Here is a 17682-nt window from a genome sequence, read left to right as displayed (position 1 = left end):
AATGTATTACTCATGAAGTTAAAAATAATTTCTCCTGAAGGTAGCATGTGGTATGATGGACCTACAGTTGGTTGCATGACATAGAGCTGCAGTACATTAGCATAACCTTCCACTGAGAGCAGCTGTACTTTGTCCCTAATAAGTACATCATTCCAGAAAATACTACAGCCCTGAGTTATTAAATTTAAGAAGTTAGGGTTTACTTTCCCAGTGTTTGGCATGAGGCAGTAAATGACCTATCATGTGCAACTGGATGCAAGTTCTATTAAATTTCACCAATATACCCTTCTGCTGAAAAAGCATTAGCACTGTCTCATTTTGATATTCACAAAGTTCTATATGAACATATTAAATTAATAGCAGTGAAAGTAAAGGACCAGGCTGGGAATCCACTCTTGCCTAGTTTTGTGGAAGAGGAAGATATATCGCATGGAGTCTCCAATTAGTCCTGGTGATCTCTTGTCTATTCTGTGACAAGACAATGGAATAAGTACTGTCATTTACTATAAGGTTCCAGGTGCTGTCTGCTCTTGACAACAAATATATCAATACAAGGAATCTCTCCTTGATTTCTGTATGTAGAAAAATTGATTTAATCCATACTAATATTCTACTGAGTTTTAGCACAGCATCAGCAGGTTTTCACAGAGAGAACAAATGCAATCAAGCCAGCATTATCTTTTTTCCAGGGAGAAAAAGGAGATGCTAAGAGCAGACCCGCAAACATCTCAGGCACCCACTGAAAAAATGGAAGCCAAAAGTACTAGCAAAAATCAATATCTCTCACTTCCATGTCTCAGTTTGAGAAATATATTCCTGATTCAGGTCTAATAGTTCATACGTGACACTTAAAAAATTAGGCAGTTTGTTCAATTAACCTGGTCACCAGAATAATATATCTATTTTTCCAAAATCTAATTTATTTTTTTCCAATTATTCCAGAATTTGCTCATTTTTGTATGTCCTAAAGAAATTATTTCAGAAATCAGAACAATCAATGGGAAATTTTGTACTGATCTTAGTTGACTGTAGTTGTGGACAACAACCAGAACCAACAGGTCATCTATGAGGGGAGCAACATTTGAATTTTCACTGTATTTGAGCTGCCTATATATTTCTACTGGAAGCTTTCTACAGGGGAATTTTATAGATATCTCCTACAGGATTAAGCAGTAAGAAACCAATTCAAAAATATCCTAAGAACATTATGTTTTTCTCAAGCCTTTAATTTAAGACAAAAAATGTTACTAAAAGAATAACTTATGCTCCTTACAGAGCATCTGCAACTTGTCCACCTTCCCACTTCACTGCAGTACTACAAAGCATGTCAAGGCTGTGAAATTGCATGGCAGTTTTAATTTTATACTCTTGTTTGCTTCACATACACTACAATTAAGGCACTCACACAGGCATATATGCAATTTACACAGCTGATGACAGTGCTCTTCAATTTGAACAGTCAGATCCCTTTTTTCCAACAAAAGAAAGAAAACTCTCTCTTTGATTTGTGTGTCTCCAAATTCAAGACTGATTTAAAATATGGTCGTGATACTTATTAGACTTATGAAGACCCATTCATCTTGTAAACAGGATCCCTTGCAAAAATAAAGAAACTGAAGAAATATTACTAACCATGTTCCGTAGGTCCAAGTTCTGTAAAAAGTTTGCCTCAGGCTAATATATCTATAGTAGATTAAGGCCAATAGCAGCTAAAAATCTACAACTGATTTGCTAAAAAAAAAGCAATTTTTGCCATTTTTCATAGAAGTAAAAGGAAAAACCTATAACATCATCTTTTCAGTGTCTGTATTACTGTTTAAACCAATTGTTTATCAGTAGTTATCTATAGTGATCATTAGACAAGCAGTAAGAAGTAAAAGTTAGAACCTTCTTATACACAGTCTTTAAAGAAACACCAGCAGGGCAAATTTAATAATTACGTCATGTAATTCTAAAACAATTTGGACAAAAGCTCTCAGCAGTTACAAAAGTAGCAAGGCAGTTATGTTTTGGAAAATAAGAAAAAAAGTTGCAAACTACTCAAAACCTAGAAGTAGCAATACATAAATGTCTGTAAGACTGACACTTGTGATGATGATCTCACTTCTCAACACTTTTGCAATAGGAATTACCCAGAATCAATCTTCACAAGAGCCTGAGGGAGAAAATCCAAGTGAACTCTGATGCCCTTAAAAAGGAGAAGTCAGTGAGAGCAGAGATGAAATTACTGCATATAACATTGCTACCTACAGTAAAATTTGCTTATATCTTAAAAATAAAATTTAAGCATGGTAAACAGCATCCAGCAGTGGAACGTAATAAGAAGGGAAGTTTTGGAAATGTTATTTTCTGCAAGCAATATGCACAAACAGAAAAGTCTTCAAAATTAAAGTCTGTAATGCTTAAACAAAGTAAAATTAAAAAGAACCTCTAAAATAATTTAAGTTTGCTAATAGCACTTAATTTGAGGCTGATTTAAATTTCACTGCAAAATACAGATTTTCTCAATGGACCACTACTTCTAGTTGTTTCACAAAGTGCTGTATAGCCAGTCATTACATGCTGCCATTCATTTTGCATTCTCCATGGATTTCCAGTTGAGCTAATGATAGGTAATAACCTCCCATCCATAAAAGCTTTGTTTTGATTTTTTATCTTACTTCAAATGCATAACAACAGGGGTTTCCTTGCTGAAGGGCAAGTTGCTGCAGAATAAAAATCAAAAACTATTTGAAAAACTTGTAACAATTAAAAGACCTTGCTTAAGCACTGATGGACTGTGTCAAAACCACACTGAATCTTTATTAATATTTCTATGTCTATTTATTTCCTATTCCCATCAAAGGTGCAAGGACTGAAAATATGTTAGGGGCAAATTATAACAACATTTTAAAATTTTATTTTAATACAAGCAGATTTATACTGGTTACAGAAATAAAAACACACCATACCTGTAAAGTAAAAACCGCAACAATATTATTAAATGTAAAACTAGCTGCACCAGATTATAAACAAGTCTCCTAAACAGTTTAGGCATTAGAACACTTAGAGCTAGCATTTTATTCATGACAGTGAAGACTGAAGCTGTAAAGAATGCTGTTTTCAGTAGTGAATTACTGTGATAAAATGGCAGATGAACAGTGCCGAGTGCAACGTAATACACCTGGGAAAGGCAACCATACTACAGCTATACTACACCTAATCATTAGTTCTTAATTGGCCATTAGTACACAGGAAAGAATTCTCAGACTTGCCATGAAAGTACGAAGCAAGTGACAGTGCTTACTAGTGGTATACAGTTCCAGTGAAATACAATCAGGAATTAAACAGACTGCAACTTTTTGGCTTGGAAAAGATAAAATGGGTGGACAATCTCCATAAAAGTCTACAGAAATCACAAATCATTTTCAGAGGCTTAGATGGAGTAGTTTTTGTATCTTATAATGATTTTTCATAATGAAGGAAATATGAAATGTCCAATTAAATCGTTTGGGAGTACATTTATAATAATGCCCTTTTTCATATCCTGCAGAATTGAATTGTGCTGCACATTGGCACAAGCCAGAAGTTAACCATTTTGAAACAAAACTGGAGAATTCAAAGATACAGCCATTGTTGACTATTAAGCCTGCAGCTTTTGTTTTCCTACTTCTTTCACCTTATTACCTGTTGCTTGAACACTGTGATCTGCATCCCCCCTTCCTAGGCATGAATATAATACAGCTCCAGCATGTTTACTTCCTCGTTTGTTTGTCTCTGCTTTAACACAGGCTGCACAAAGATAATTGCTATAACCACTCATGAAGACCAGAAACATCTAAACAGTCAAGAACGTTCCCTCAATCAAAAATGTTTCTGAGGGTGCCTTTTGGGGACACAGGAACACCACTGGGAGTACTTGCACACCAGCACTAGTAACACTTATCATCCTTTCATCAGAGTTATAAAATCTGACAGACACAAATTACTTCCTGAATTACTGCATCAGCTGCTCAGATCATTGGAAGGATCCACTGCAAGCTAAGTCCTTTGTGCATAAGCAGGTTTTCAGCTCTCAGGAGACTGTAATGCAATCATCAGGCTTTCTACGCTTGTTTTCATTCCTTATTCTTCTTTTTCAGCGCACTGATAATGGGCAATTCTTGATCTTTAATGTACTATTTTGAGTAAATTCTCAAATGTAATTTCTGGCTCTGCTTTATGCTGCTCTTCAAACACATCTATCTGTTATAAAATTCTGTAAGACAGGATGACCTTTACTGGAGGCAGTTACTGTCTTTTGATAGCACTGCTGGATGTTCCCACCTGAATTCTGAGCAACTGCGAACTAGGGATATCACTATGCACCATAGGAACTACAAGACTCAAGCCTTGGGTCTGGGTTCCAGTAAAGTATTTGATTGTCTGGAAGATGAGGATGATTGCTCTGCTAGCTGTTTATCATTCACTGGTGTTGGAGAATGAGCAGGAAAAAACAGAGAAACTCAGAACAGAAATTTCTAACTGAGGAAAGATTTTTTGAGATTAAAGATATAAGTAAAAGACAGCAACATCTGGGATTTGAGCCTGATGATACTATCATGGAGCAGATTCTGCATCCTCTGCAATCCCTTCCACCCAGGTGCTCCTGTTTGTGCATATTTTTTTCTTTACTTTTTCTTTATTGCTGCAGCATGTGTATTCTGCAGCCTCCAATTCAGCTCTTTAGAAATGAAAGCAACAAAACATGAACAGTACTGTTGCATATGGAATTAAGATCGTCACAGAAGATAGCATGGCCAAGTATTTAAGAACTTGCATTGTTGCTAGGAATATCTTTCCAGTTGTCACATAGTTCCTTTTCATAGCAGATAACTTTTTGCAGATATGTGAAACACAGTGTGATACTTTTTCCTTATTCATCTGTTGCAATGTTGTCACCAGATGTGCCTGAGGCAGGCATGAACACAGCCAAATTCTAAATGTTTTCTGAAACATGGAGTCTCCTTACAGAACTGTCAGCCTGTTTTAATTGGTTGGAATGTCTTGTGATGTCAACTTTTTCAGGCTAACAGACTGATCTGGTTTTCTTCCCATCAGTCAATCCAGTGTGCAACTCAATGCTGTTGCACTGCTGAAGCTTTATGCAGAACTCATGCATCGTTCCATCAATTCCATAAATCGCTATTTTGGTTTGGTTTGGTTAGTTGGTTTGATTTTGGTCATGGTTAATTCTAGGCAGTGTTAGATTTGGGAAAGTCTGGCCATATTCTGCAACTTCTCTGCACTGCATCAGTCACTTTACAGGGATCACTCTGATGACGCTTTTCCCCATTTACACAATGTCTTTCTCCTTTCATTCTCTAGATCTCTCTGATCTTGCCCAGGTTTGACTGAAAACAGTGAGATCACTGATACATAATGATACAGCAAAGTCAATTACAGTCATGTTAAAGCCTCATCTTCCTGTCTCTGGAAAGTAGCAAGCACCATTTGAATTCCAGAAGTGAAGAAAAAGAAAATTCTTATGGGCCAATGATTGTTCTCATAGCTAGCTAGCTTTTCTCAGAGCTTCCCAGGTCAGCACTGGTGGTACATTTAGCTTTTCTCTTCTCATCAGAGAGTTTGTCAGTGCAAGACATAATCCTGCCCTCTGAAAGGAGGACATGTACAATTCATGTAAACATGGACTCCTCCAAGTTTGGTACAAGTATTGGAACAGGGAAGATTTGTATTTAACTCTAACTTGCTTCTGCTGAGAAAACACTTGTACTTTGAAAAATGGTAAGAGAAGCTGCTGGGACTGTAAACTCTTAAATCTTGATTACTCAGCAAACCAGATGAAAATGTCCAATTTCTTCTGTAGACATTTTCTTGAAGAGATCTTTTACTCCACAGGAGTCTATCAAAACTAGCCGTACAAATGATGGCCTTCAAAGGGAAGTAAAAACTATTAGGACACAGAAAGATTTGTGAAAAAACAAAAAAAGTTTATTTGTGTTGCCATGTGGGAAGTTAGAAGATAAAATCCCTTACAGTTTTGAACAATTGAATAGCAATTCAATTTTAATTCCGAATAAGAAACAGAGGAATAAAGAAAACTATAGACCATTCAACTCCAGCACCTCTAGAAGCATTCAGATTTTAATGTCATTTTTAAAAACTCATCTTTTATAGAAATGAAATATCTAAGGAAATTAACTCTAGATGTGAAGAAAAACTCAAAAGTATATTCTGACCATATTTCAAAAACTCAGCACTCGGACAGCAAAAGCACTTGATTTATAAAATGTCTATTTTTAAGTTATTCCAGTATATGGAACTCCTGTGTAGTTAAAAGTTATTGATTCTAGTATAGTTCTTTAGGCAGTATTAATGCACACTACTTCATTGAAGTGTTTGAATGACCTCATGGATCATTAGTTGTGAATTTGCCTCAGATCACTGTGTTTTCAGGATCAGGTTTTCAATAACCCAGAATTAAGCAGAATTTACATTTCATCAGATAATTGCACCTTTTTGTCTTCAGATAATTGTTCCAATAGCTCTTCACTGGTGGTTGATAAGTAAAAGGAAAAATACAGCATAGTACTGTAAGTACTATATTTGCACTAGAATTAATATGTTCCCTCCATAAACAGCTCTCACTACTTATATGCTAAGCTAAATGCTTACTTTATTCTGACATTCGCCACCCACTTCTAACTTAGATTTGAATATTTGATAATATCAGAGATTCTTCAGAGAAAATAGTTCCTTTTTAGAGCTAGAAACACAATAGGTTTTGGTCAAGAGTTCACTTAATGAATGGCTGTTTCATCAGTGAATACATTCTTGCACTGAAAATCAGCCTTGTCCTGTATTTACAGCCACAGTACATCTTAACTCTCAAAATCTAGTAAAAAAGAAAAAGCTCAAGAATGTTAGCTTACTAAGCCTGCTGATGTCTGTCTCAAGGATGCAAAAAACCTGCATCCACAAAGAAAATAAGGTTTTGAAACTCAAGATAGGATGTTTAATAGTTCCTTAAAAGTAAACAGGATTCTGTAGAGCATCACAGTCCAAAAACAATAATCTAAAAAAAAAAAAAAAAAAAAAAAAACCCTTCTCTTTCATCTGTTTAGTTTTAAAACAGCTGATACTTTCTTTGGTACCCCAGACCTCTCATAGAAATTCATATCCTCAGTTCTGCCTGCAAACAGATGATGCCCAGATGGCAACTGTACAGCACTTGAATCATGGAAGCCAGAACCCTTTTTCAGCCCTACTTAGCACTATAAGATCCCAGAAAATAGATGAATAATACTATTAAAAAATACTCCTTGGTACTGTCAGGCATTCCAGAGGAAGTTCCACTTTTTTCCAGTGCCTCCAACAAGTTTGTAAGGTGGAGAAAGACAAAGCAAAATATGTACAGCTTTGATGTTGCAAGGCTGTAACTGAATCAGTGACCCAGAGTTCAAGAGGTCACTGAAACAAAGGAGAGAAGAGAAAGAAAACAAAAGTCTGTTCACATGAAACTCCAACTCCACACTTTCATAACAAGTTCTCAGAACAGCCTTAACATCATTACTGAACTATGAAAAAAAGTCCAAAGTATAAAGGCAATTTGAAGCATAATGGAATTGTTAAATTCACAAATAAGATGCTAGTTTTATCTAAGGTTCATCTGTCTTTTACCCATTAAATTCTTGGGGTAGATTTAAATTAAATCGTTAGTTACTATAGTCCTACAGTCCTATAGTCTGTGAAAAGAAAGGTAAAATGTTCATGATCTCATGAATTAGAATGTTCTTATTTATTTTTAAGAGATTACCTGATGGATTATTGGTGATATTTTAAATGCCTGCTATCTCATAAATTTGAAAATGTTACACCATTTTTTTTCTAATACGTTTACATTGAATTCCTAACTCTGTTATACCTGATTAGAGAAGTCTCAAGATGTTTTGCAGATTCATTATTAATAGATGATTCAAGTTCTCACATTATTTAAAATGTTAGATGCAGAATTTTTATTAACAAATCCAAGTTACTGTGATTCTTTGGAAAAAGATGGGCTAAAAATACTCTAGATTGTCTAATTAGTTTCTGTTCCGCAGATTCTAATGCAAATCATGCTGTAGAGTAATGAAAGAGACAGCAAGGACCAAATATGTATTTCTTTTTAACGTAGACAGATAACACTATTTAATAGTGCATATTATTTGTATTATAAAAGGGACAGATGCCCCACTACATAGGTGCTGACTCTAAGTCACTACAGTTTTGGTGGCAGTGTCTTTCAGGACAAATGTCCCCAAACTGAGAGGGGGTTATATCTAAACTGCTGACTTGCATATTGTGGGTTAACAATTAAGATATTTTTCCACTGGTTCAGAGAATGCGGTAGCAGCAGCAGCATGGAGCTACATTTAAGTTGACTTATGGTACTTCAGGTGAATGCAGATAATGCTACAACTTGGAAGAGATTAAAACTATAAATGAGGTGTAAGAAGAGAAAAATCAGTGAAGTCCCGTCAAGAATGGCTGAAGAAAACATACATAATATTGGGGAAAAAAAAGAAAACAACGCAACAGCAAAAACAGAAAAACAAATGCCTGGCAAACAGAAAGGAATGTAATAAAGGAAAAAGATTACAAGAACATATAAACACGAGCAGGGTTTGTGTAGCACAGACAAAAAAGTAAGCAACTCAGATAAATGGAAGATAAATAGGTAAAACTGCAGCAAATAAATGAACTGGTATCTTGAAAGTAAACTGAAAATGTATCACTTTCAGGTTGGACAGAGATGAACCAATTGGTGTTGTTTTCTTTGATAAGATTTCTTAAGAATAAGTTGGTATAGCTTGATTATTAAGAAACAGGTAAGTAGTAGCTACTGCAACAAAAAAAAAATGCAAGATTCTTTAATGAGTGGGCAGTTGCTGCAATAACCTCAGATTACTCCAAAATATCAAGTCTTGTTCACATATCTACAGGCAATGTCACACGATTATTTCCAAAGTTACCTTAATATTTGCTGAATTAGCAAAGAAAGATAACTTAGGGTTTGAAAAATTGTGCTAAAATTAAATACAAGGAGAAATCCAATGGCCAGGTCGGTACCATATGCTTTAGAAACACACTGCCGATAGTTCAAATCTCAGTTAAGTGCCATACATTTTAGGAAAACTTCTTTCCAAATCATGGCTGCAGCATAAACTTAACCAGTTTCAGACCCCAGTGGGCAATCATTCAAATAAAAGACAGTACTACTGAGATGGGGTATTGTTGAATATTTTAGTAAAGACGCCAAGAGTTGGTTGGCCAATAATGTTGGATCATATCTTGGGTGAGGAGATGATGCCTCTAGCACAGAGCTATTATAAATTACAAGTTGGTGCAATACCAAACACCAAATCCAGTGTCATTTTGCACGCAAACATACATGTATTTAAGATCTTGCCCCTCTCACTAAAATTATGTTCTTTTCATTTTTTTAGCAATTCAACAGAAGTGTCTCTTCAAGTATCTATTACACATTGAAGATAGAAAAGCAAATGCATTTTTGTTAGACTGCAACATTAACTACTGTTCCTTTAGGTATATCTTTAGTCTCTGTGCTAAAGTACGTCATACTGAGAAAAATTCTCAGTAGCAGCTAAAGTTGATCAGGAGTGCATTAGTAACAGTAAATTGTTTACAGCTTCATCATGTGGTATGCAGCAACTGTACATTTGTGGGATATTGCTTAATAAGTTCTGTACATAATAAAAACTTGTCTTTGAAGGGCTCCAGGCACAGTTTGCCAAAACTCAGACCTGCATTTTAGCAGATTAAATGCTTCCACATGTATTTTAAGATACTGCTTTTATGGATCGCTAAGTGCTTAGCATCATTCAGAAGGGGAAGTGGCATTTTGCCAGAATACACCACAGTTTGTATTTAAAGTACATATTTTTGGCAACATGATCAGAATAAGTGAGAAGTGGTATTTTCATCCTTGGGAAACAGAGTAGAGGTCTGTTGCTATAAAGGTGGTAGTTACTGGTGTATTTATTTCAGTCTTGTAAAAACACATCCTGATCGACCTGACATAACTCACCATATTACATTATGTTTCTCCTTAAGCAAATTGTATGTGTTTATTATTTTACTCATGATACAGAAAATGAGCAGCTTCATGCCCAACCGAAGAATCCCATTTCCAGGGAAGTTTGGTCCAAATGTCTGGACCTGAAATTATGTCTTTTTAGAATCGCACTGTGCAGGTAGTAGCAGTGTTTTGTTACCAAAAAAATGTGAGCTGCTATTTTCTGTGTTCCTGAGTCTCTGATTCTTGGCTTGAATACAGTCAGTCCTTTGTACTGTGTTATTACAATGAGGTAACTAAAGAAAGAGAGTCTTGGTTTGAGACTGTCAGCTGTTACTAATCACTGCTCCATGGCTTGCTGTGAATCCCTGCTTGCTTCTCCCTCCTGCTCTGCTTAGCACACATAAAGAAGATAAATTACTCCCTAGTTTCCCTTCAAAAAGCATATTGTTTGACACATTCCAAAACTGTGAGCAAAAGATGGAATAATGTGAAGAGTTAAATGGGCATCTAAACAGGCCCACAGCAGTCTTCTTCTCAGGCAGATGTGAGTTTCAGGAAATGTCCTTCTGCAAACACATTCTGATATCTTGAAACCCTGGACAATAAATCAGTGGCAGTCTTCAGGACAGTACAGCATATTCCCGCAAGAGGTTTTCTTCACTAATACACATATCACTGGTGTACAATAAATGCAGTTTCTCAGTGCTATTTATGTATTTTATTTTAGTGGAGGCTGTGATACATTGATGTCTATGTATCATTTAGCAACGAATTTGCTAAACAAGTCTTGGGAGGATCTTGATTTCCCTGCCTTCAATGACTAGCACTGTCTGAAGACATTTAAAGGAGGAAAATGAAGTTATTTGTGTATTATTTGTGAAAAAATTCTGTGAAAGCCACCTCAGTAAGAGCAGTGGAAGACTGGAATAACCTACCATGAAGACAGCTAAAGTAAAAATAGCAACTGATCTGAACTTCAAGCTAAAGAAAATTCTGACCAAGACATTACAGTGTCTTTGCCAGCTGTATCAGAGTACTACGCTTAATGTCCCAGGAAATAGTTTTCACCAATGACAGTTTACTGTCATTTTTCAAAAAGACAAGATAACAATTTAAGTAGCTGCAGTGAAATTAAGCATTGTGTCATTCTGTTAAAATGAATTTATTACACAGAAGCAGCAATATCAGTGATGATTGACAACAAAAATGGTCTTTCATTATTCATGGTTAAGTGAAAGGTAAAGATCCTGCAAAGCCACTGGAGTTTGCTTGGGCCTCTACCATGCACAGCAAACTATGTTCTGTCAGTATCTTATTGTGGTTTCTCAAGCATGCTCCTACTAATGATGTAATGTGGTTAGAAGAGCAAGGAGGATGAAGGCCAATAAACCATAGTCAGTTAGTAACCATTTTCCCTTAACAAGTGTTAGAAAGGTAAGGAGGACATTTGCAGCCAGCAACACATTATACCTACTTGTTAGAATATTTTTATACTGTCTCTGTCAAGAGGCATTGGACTAACAGGAATAGATGTTTTGCTTGCATCACTGTGTTGTTGCTTGTGCAAAAGCTTCCAGAATCACAGGGAATCAGCGGTCACTGATTGGTATCCGGTGCTCACATTCAGATATAATTTAAACCAACTGTCATATGAATATCAGCAATAAGTATGCATGGTGTGGTTAGGTTTGCACCATATACAGCATTTCTCCTTGCTGTGGTGATGAAGGATCATCACCACAGAAAAAGGCACACTGTTTTACGTTCGTGCCTATGTGGATTCATACATGCTTTCAAGATCCACCTTCCTGTTAAGGTCTGTGATTTCTCTGATTCATTCATGCAGTGGTATTTCTTATTAAATGCAGCAAGAATATCTTTATATCTTCAGAACGGCTTATTTTGATGTTGATTTTTTGGAAGTCAGTACTATCTCATGTAGCTCCAGATCTGTCCTGAGCCCAGGTGTTCTTTTCCACACCTTTGTTCACTCGATCTCATCCAGCTAGTTCTTGTTGTGTTCTGCAAAGTGGTGAGAGCAGAGCCAGCTGAAAGATAAGCAGGGCAAAGTGAGGAACTCTGAATGTGCTTCAGCAGCACTGCCACCACAAGCAAAGGATGCAGTTTAATAGTACAGCCAACCCAAAGCAAAGGAAAACTGCTGCCAAATAGGCTGTCTTCTCCCAGACATGCCCTCCTTCTGCTTCCTTTGTACCAAGTCTGGTGTTTGTCTGATACCATCCTGAGATGATTCAGAACAACAAATTGACAGAAAAACTATTCTACAAAAAACAAAGTAAGTAGCTTTCTGGTGGCAAGGAATGGGGATGGATTACAAAGCTGTGGGGCATGTTTGGTCCTTCAGGAGCCCCTGTTGGCCACTTAATTGGCTCATTAGATTGCATTACTGCATCCCTGCCATGGTTTTCTTTATTCATTTTGGCTTAATCACAGTCACATAACTTTGGATCAAACATAATTACTGATTTTCCTGAGAGATTTGTCAAACTGTCTTAACGGACAGTTATTACTTCCAAAAATACAAAAACATACAATTTCGCTATTTCAATTTCCATATTCATGTCAGAATAAACTAAACTGAGATCTGGGGGCAGCTTGCTCTCTTAGTTCTTGTAAAAAAGGCAGACACAGCTTTACTTCAGACTTGAATTTTATGTGTCTTCAGGAGGAAATCAGTTGTATTAATTTAAAATTAATTAACTTTACCACTGCTTGTAATTCTTTGAAAGTGTTACATCACTTTTTTTCTTTTCAATTTTTTTTTTCTTACCAGAAGAAATAACCTGGAGCTTGGACTAATGTGGGGCCTGATCTTGCATAGGACTCTGGTGTCAAAGCTTTAAATATTGATTTTCCTTTCCTGGGAACACTTGGCAGCTATCAGAATGAAGCTTCAAACTTAATCATGTTAATTAAAGTCAGGCAATACTGCCGCTGTCTTTATCTAACTAATGCTCTTCCTTTTTCTTAGAATTTTTCTGTCAGGATATTTCACCATGAGCTTGCACAGCTTTATTCATTTCCACAAGTCCTCATCAACATACACAAAAGGGATTGTTCTCCTGGTCTCACACTGAGAGTTTACTCATCACATAGTGCTTAGTGGATGCAGGGGGTCGGGAGTAGTCCTTTTAAGACTGCTTCATTAGGAGAGTGAAAGACAACCTAAAAGAAACAAAATTAGGGCAACACTCCTGAATCAACAGTTGCCATTATTGCTGTTCCACCATACGAGTCTTTAATAAGCAACTGCAACTTCTTAATGAAGAGACTCTAAAAAATAAACAGGAAAATAATTAACAGTGAGAAGATGTTCTGTTCATAATGTTCTGTATTCAAAAACTCAGTTTGAAACATGCAAAGAAAATTTATATAAAAATCTACATTAGCAAGAAAGTGCTATTAATAGCATTAATAGTTCTAAGAATTGATATTGATTAAGAAAAAAAAATTGAAGCAATCTTAGAAATCTCCCTTTTTTACTTGCCTTAGTGAATATTTCTGAGGACTAGACAGTACAGTTGCCTGTACAAGTCCATTCAGAGTTGATTATTTTATGTTTAAAATCTTTATCATAGTGAGTCACAAATATTTTTAAAGTAACCAAAATTTAAAGCTACTCTGGGCTACGTGATAGGAAAGGAAATACATAAAATCTATTTTTTCCAAAAGTTTTAAAAGACAACAAAAGGCTTCCATAAACAGAGACCTTTTGTGTGAAAAGTAATGGCTGTTCACTTTATTTTTTTTCAGACTAAGGATATACACATGCATATAAGTGTACATCTTGCTTGTTCTGACATGATAAAATCACTGAAGGCTTTAGGGTCACTCCTTTGCAGTGACTATTTAAGAGAAGCAAAATGGGTCTTCTTAGCTGCCCAGTTTTTCAGTGGTGCACTGCTTACTCTTGGAACATTTTGGGATTACTGTGTGCAAAAAAAAAAATTCCATTTAAAACTGTTAGTTGGGGCCTTGTTTCAACAAATATAGTAATTAACATTAAGGACAAATTTAAGTTCAAGTATACTTTGCTGATTGAGGATTTAAGTGCAGAAATAGGGCCTCAGTCATAGCAGCTGCTGATCAGTTATCACTATGAATATGTATACTCTTTACTAAACATGACAGAACAAAACCAAACCCAAAACAACAACAAAAACCAGCACCAAGTAACCAACAAACAGCAACAACAAAACAAACCAGGTAGAAACTCTAAGGTACTGTGACAGGAAAAGTAGGCATGGGCTTAAACTCAATTCTCAGACTTACTAGCACAGAACTTACGATTTTAGGGTTAGAGTTAGGGTTAGGATTAGGGTTTGGTTTGCACCAGTTACAGGAGGAAGTGTTCTGAAGTTGGACTTCTTAGCACAGGTACTGATTTTTGGCTTTTAGAACAATTTCTTGGAATTCTTTTCAGTAAGCAACTCCAAAATAACTGATTTAAATACTATCTATAGAGGATATGATCAGTGTGTTTTACCTTTGATCTTCCTGAGGGGTACAGTATCTTGACTGTGTTAGTGTGCCCCAGTAAAATACAGGACTACAGAAAGGCTATGCACAGTTTGCTTGCAGTGTAGAGAAAATTGATATCAATTGAAGCACCTCCAGATCCATGCATTTTAGAATTCTTTGTAGTTTAAACTCACAAGTATAATAAATATTGAATTGAAAGAAAAGTAGTAGTAGTAGAGTAGCTATTCAAGGAAACTGCTACATGATCAGCTCATGCTAATTTGGAGAACCACAATTAAGTTAGGCAAACAATCAGAGCAGTCGGATTAACAACTCAAAATTCAACAAATTGCCCTAACTAGATTTTTCTTCCTTTTTTCCTCCACTGTTTCTTTCTTTTTCCTTCTTTTGAAGTTACCCTACTTACTTGCTTTCGTTGCGTTTCCTACATCCTCTAATACCTTTGTTAAAGAACACTGCAGTGCTTTGCTTTTTGTCCTGACACTCTGGAGATCTCTGCAATATGTTTTTATTTCACTCACAGTGTGACTGATTTGCACCTTACTTCTCAAGGGTGAAGAGAGAGGACAGGCAGGGGTTTGGGTTTGTTTGCAGTTCTGTAGACATACTCCAGCCCCCTTCTTTCTTGCTCACCCTTCATCTCCACCAACACTTAAAAAATTGTTCCTATTCACACTCCGCGCTCGCACACGCTAGGAGGAATTACAGGCGCAGTGCTTGAGGTTGCCCTGACAACTTCAAGGCATCCCTGTGCGTGGGGACCAGCAGCCCAGCAGAGTTTCCCAGGCCCCTTGGGGAAGGGGAAGGAGGAAAAGAGAGGAGGCTGCAGGGTGCGAGAGCCAGCAGCCATGGGGAGGGGAGCGGCAGTAGGATGAAAGGGGCACATACATCTCCAGTGACACAATGGGAGTTTTTCTGGCTGGCTATGAAAGGACACACTGAGGATACAATGGTCTGTGACACATGAAAGCTTTGGAGCAAACTTTATTGCTTCTCCATTAAGAACCCTTCCAGAGACCCATTCAGCTCTAAGAAATCTTGTCAACGTGTTAAAATATAAAGAAAACAAAAAGCTTCATTTTCTCATGTTCCAAAACAGATTTTCAATATTTTTTTAGATGTTGGTGTCCTGGAAGCTTTTGAAGTTTTAGCCCTGGCAGGTACTGGGTGTTCCTCTTCAGGTTCCTGTTAACCCAGTCTGAGGGAAAGCTGCCCAGCAGCACCCCAGTAAGGGTTCTCTGAGACAAGAGCTTGCTTCCTCCTCATATAGCTTTTGTTCACACGTGCGCCTGCCATCCCTCTGCTGTGAATGCTTCCTGCTATACATGCCATCAGCAGTTAGAGCCCAAGAAGAGAGGAATTACTGTCCCCTACTTTCAAGCTGAGAAGTCATTTATATGATAAGCAACAGCAGAAATGAGACTAAGCAACCTAAAATAAGGGGCCATGTAGTCACAGCCAGAGTGCATAGTAGGAAGCCAAGATGGAAAGCAGCTTACAATGGAAAGAGCACGACTCTTGCTCCCTGACATATCAGGTTCACATGGTTCACCACTTGATCCCAGAATGTGTCCAAGAAAGAAACAGGATCACAAGCACTAATCCTTCAACACGGTGCTCTTTAGTGTTAAGATACGACCTAGATTGACTCCTAGTGATCTGGGGGGTTTAGGACATTTAGACTAGAATCCAGTGTGGAATACAAAGATTAGAACTGGTTAAAGCGATAGGCTTTGGGAACCCTGCAGGCTGACAGCGCTCAGCATCTGGTCCTGAATACTATTTGGCAAAAGCAGGATATTGAAAACTGATAGAATCTGAGCATTTCCAAATCATTTTACCAAACTATATAAATTAAGTTCTTTTTTTTTTTTTAAGATGTAATCCAGCTTTAAAGCTGATCTTGGCTAAACAAAAAGAATATACGGCCCCTTGCTGATACTTTAAAGATAGCAAATAAAAACATAGAATAGCAATTTAAGCATGTAAAAATAAAGTTGGCTGAACTAGTATGCATGCATTAATTTTTCACTTTTTAAATTATACTTCTTTTCAAGATACATAAGGATACTTCAAAAATAAATTTTCTAACAGATGCTAACTGACATAAATTTTGTACAGCTTAGTAGCAGAAAGATAGAAAGACTCTAGTAATTATTAACTGTATTTTCTGATTGCTGTTAACTAGTTAATTATACCTGCATTTTCTTGCATTTGTATTATTTTGAGGACTCAGGAAAAACAGCAACACTCCATCCACCCATCAATAAGCCTAGCTATAGAATTTTCTTCCTGCTCACAAAAATAAGAGGACTATCTCTGAGCAGCATTTGACATTTTCCTCACCAAATTTCAAAACTTACAAATGTAAACTTCCACAAATACTATCATCCCGTTTTGCTAATGGGGAAGCTGAGCAGAGAAATAAAGGACTGAGGGCTTCAGAAGCCGGATTTCTGCTTTCAATTTCTTACTGTGTTCGTAACATTTCAGTCTTCTACTTGACTGTCAATGGGAGATATAAATCAAGCAATTATGTGTGCAAATCATTTTGTCGATATGAATCTTACTGGGCATAATGGCTTCTACTATTACAGGGCAAGTCCTGGCTGAAATGAAAAGGAATGAAACGTGATCAGTTTTATAGTCTGAAGATTTGATCAGAGCCTATAATGCAACCTTAATCTCATTTAAAACAGTGACTCTCGGAAGGGATCTCACTGTAACTCTGGTAGCATGTATTTCCTCATTTAAAAGGTATAGAGAAGTAGTATAATATATCTAGTGATGTTATGAGAAAATGTTTGGTTTTGCTAGTTATATTCAAACAGTCCTTTTGTCTTTTTAAATGTTTTCTCCTCTTATTTAGGTACCTTAGATTGTATTCTGAATGTTCATGAATGACACCTAAATCTGCAGGTGGACAGTCAGCAAAATTTGCATCCGATAGTGGTTTATAGGAGTCTATTGAAGAAGATTCTTTCATAATGTCTTTCTTCATCCTGCAGTTTGAAAGCACTATCCCAACAAGAAGCATTAGTACTGTTGTGGAACAGGTGGTGTAATCATGCAGATGGAGTTTGGGAAAGTTACTTACTGACTGCTTGAAATTTTAAAGA

At 36.6% G+C, this 17682-nt stretch overlaps 1 protein-coding gene across 2 annotated transcripts in view; it reads left to right on the top strand.

Moving 5' to 3' along the window:
* Positions 1-17682, top strand: part of SLC1A3 (solute carrier family 1 member 3) — a 59875-nt gene that overhangs the window by 24831 nt on the left and 17362 nt on the right. The gene's annotated exons all lie outside the window — the stretch shown is intronic.

The sequence above is a fragment of the Phasianus colchicus genome, chromosome Z (genome assembly GCF_987193195.1).
Source record: "Phasianus colchicus chromosome Z, bPhaCol1.hap1.1, whole genome shotgun sequence".
NCBI classification, from domain to species: Eukaryota; Metazoa; Chordata; class Aves; order Galliformes; family Phasianidae; genus Phasianus; species Phasianus colchicus.
The sequence above is the reverse complement of the archived record's forward strand: the minus strand, read 5'-3'. Positions and strand labels throughout refer to the sequence as shown.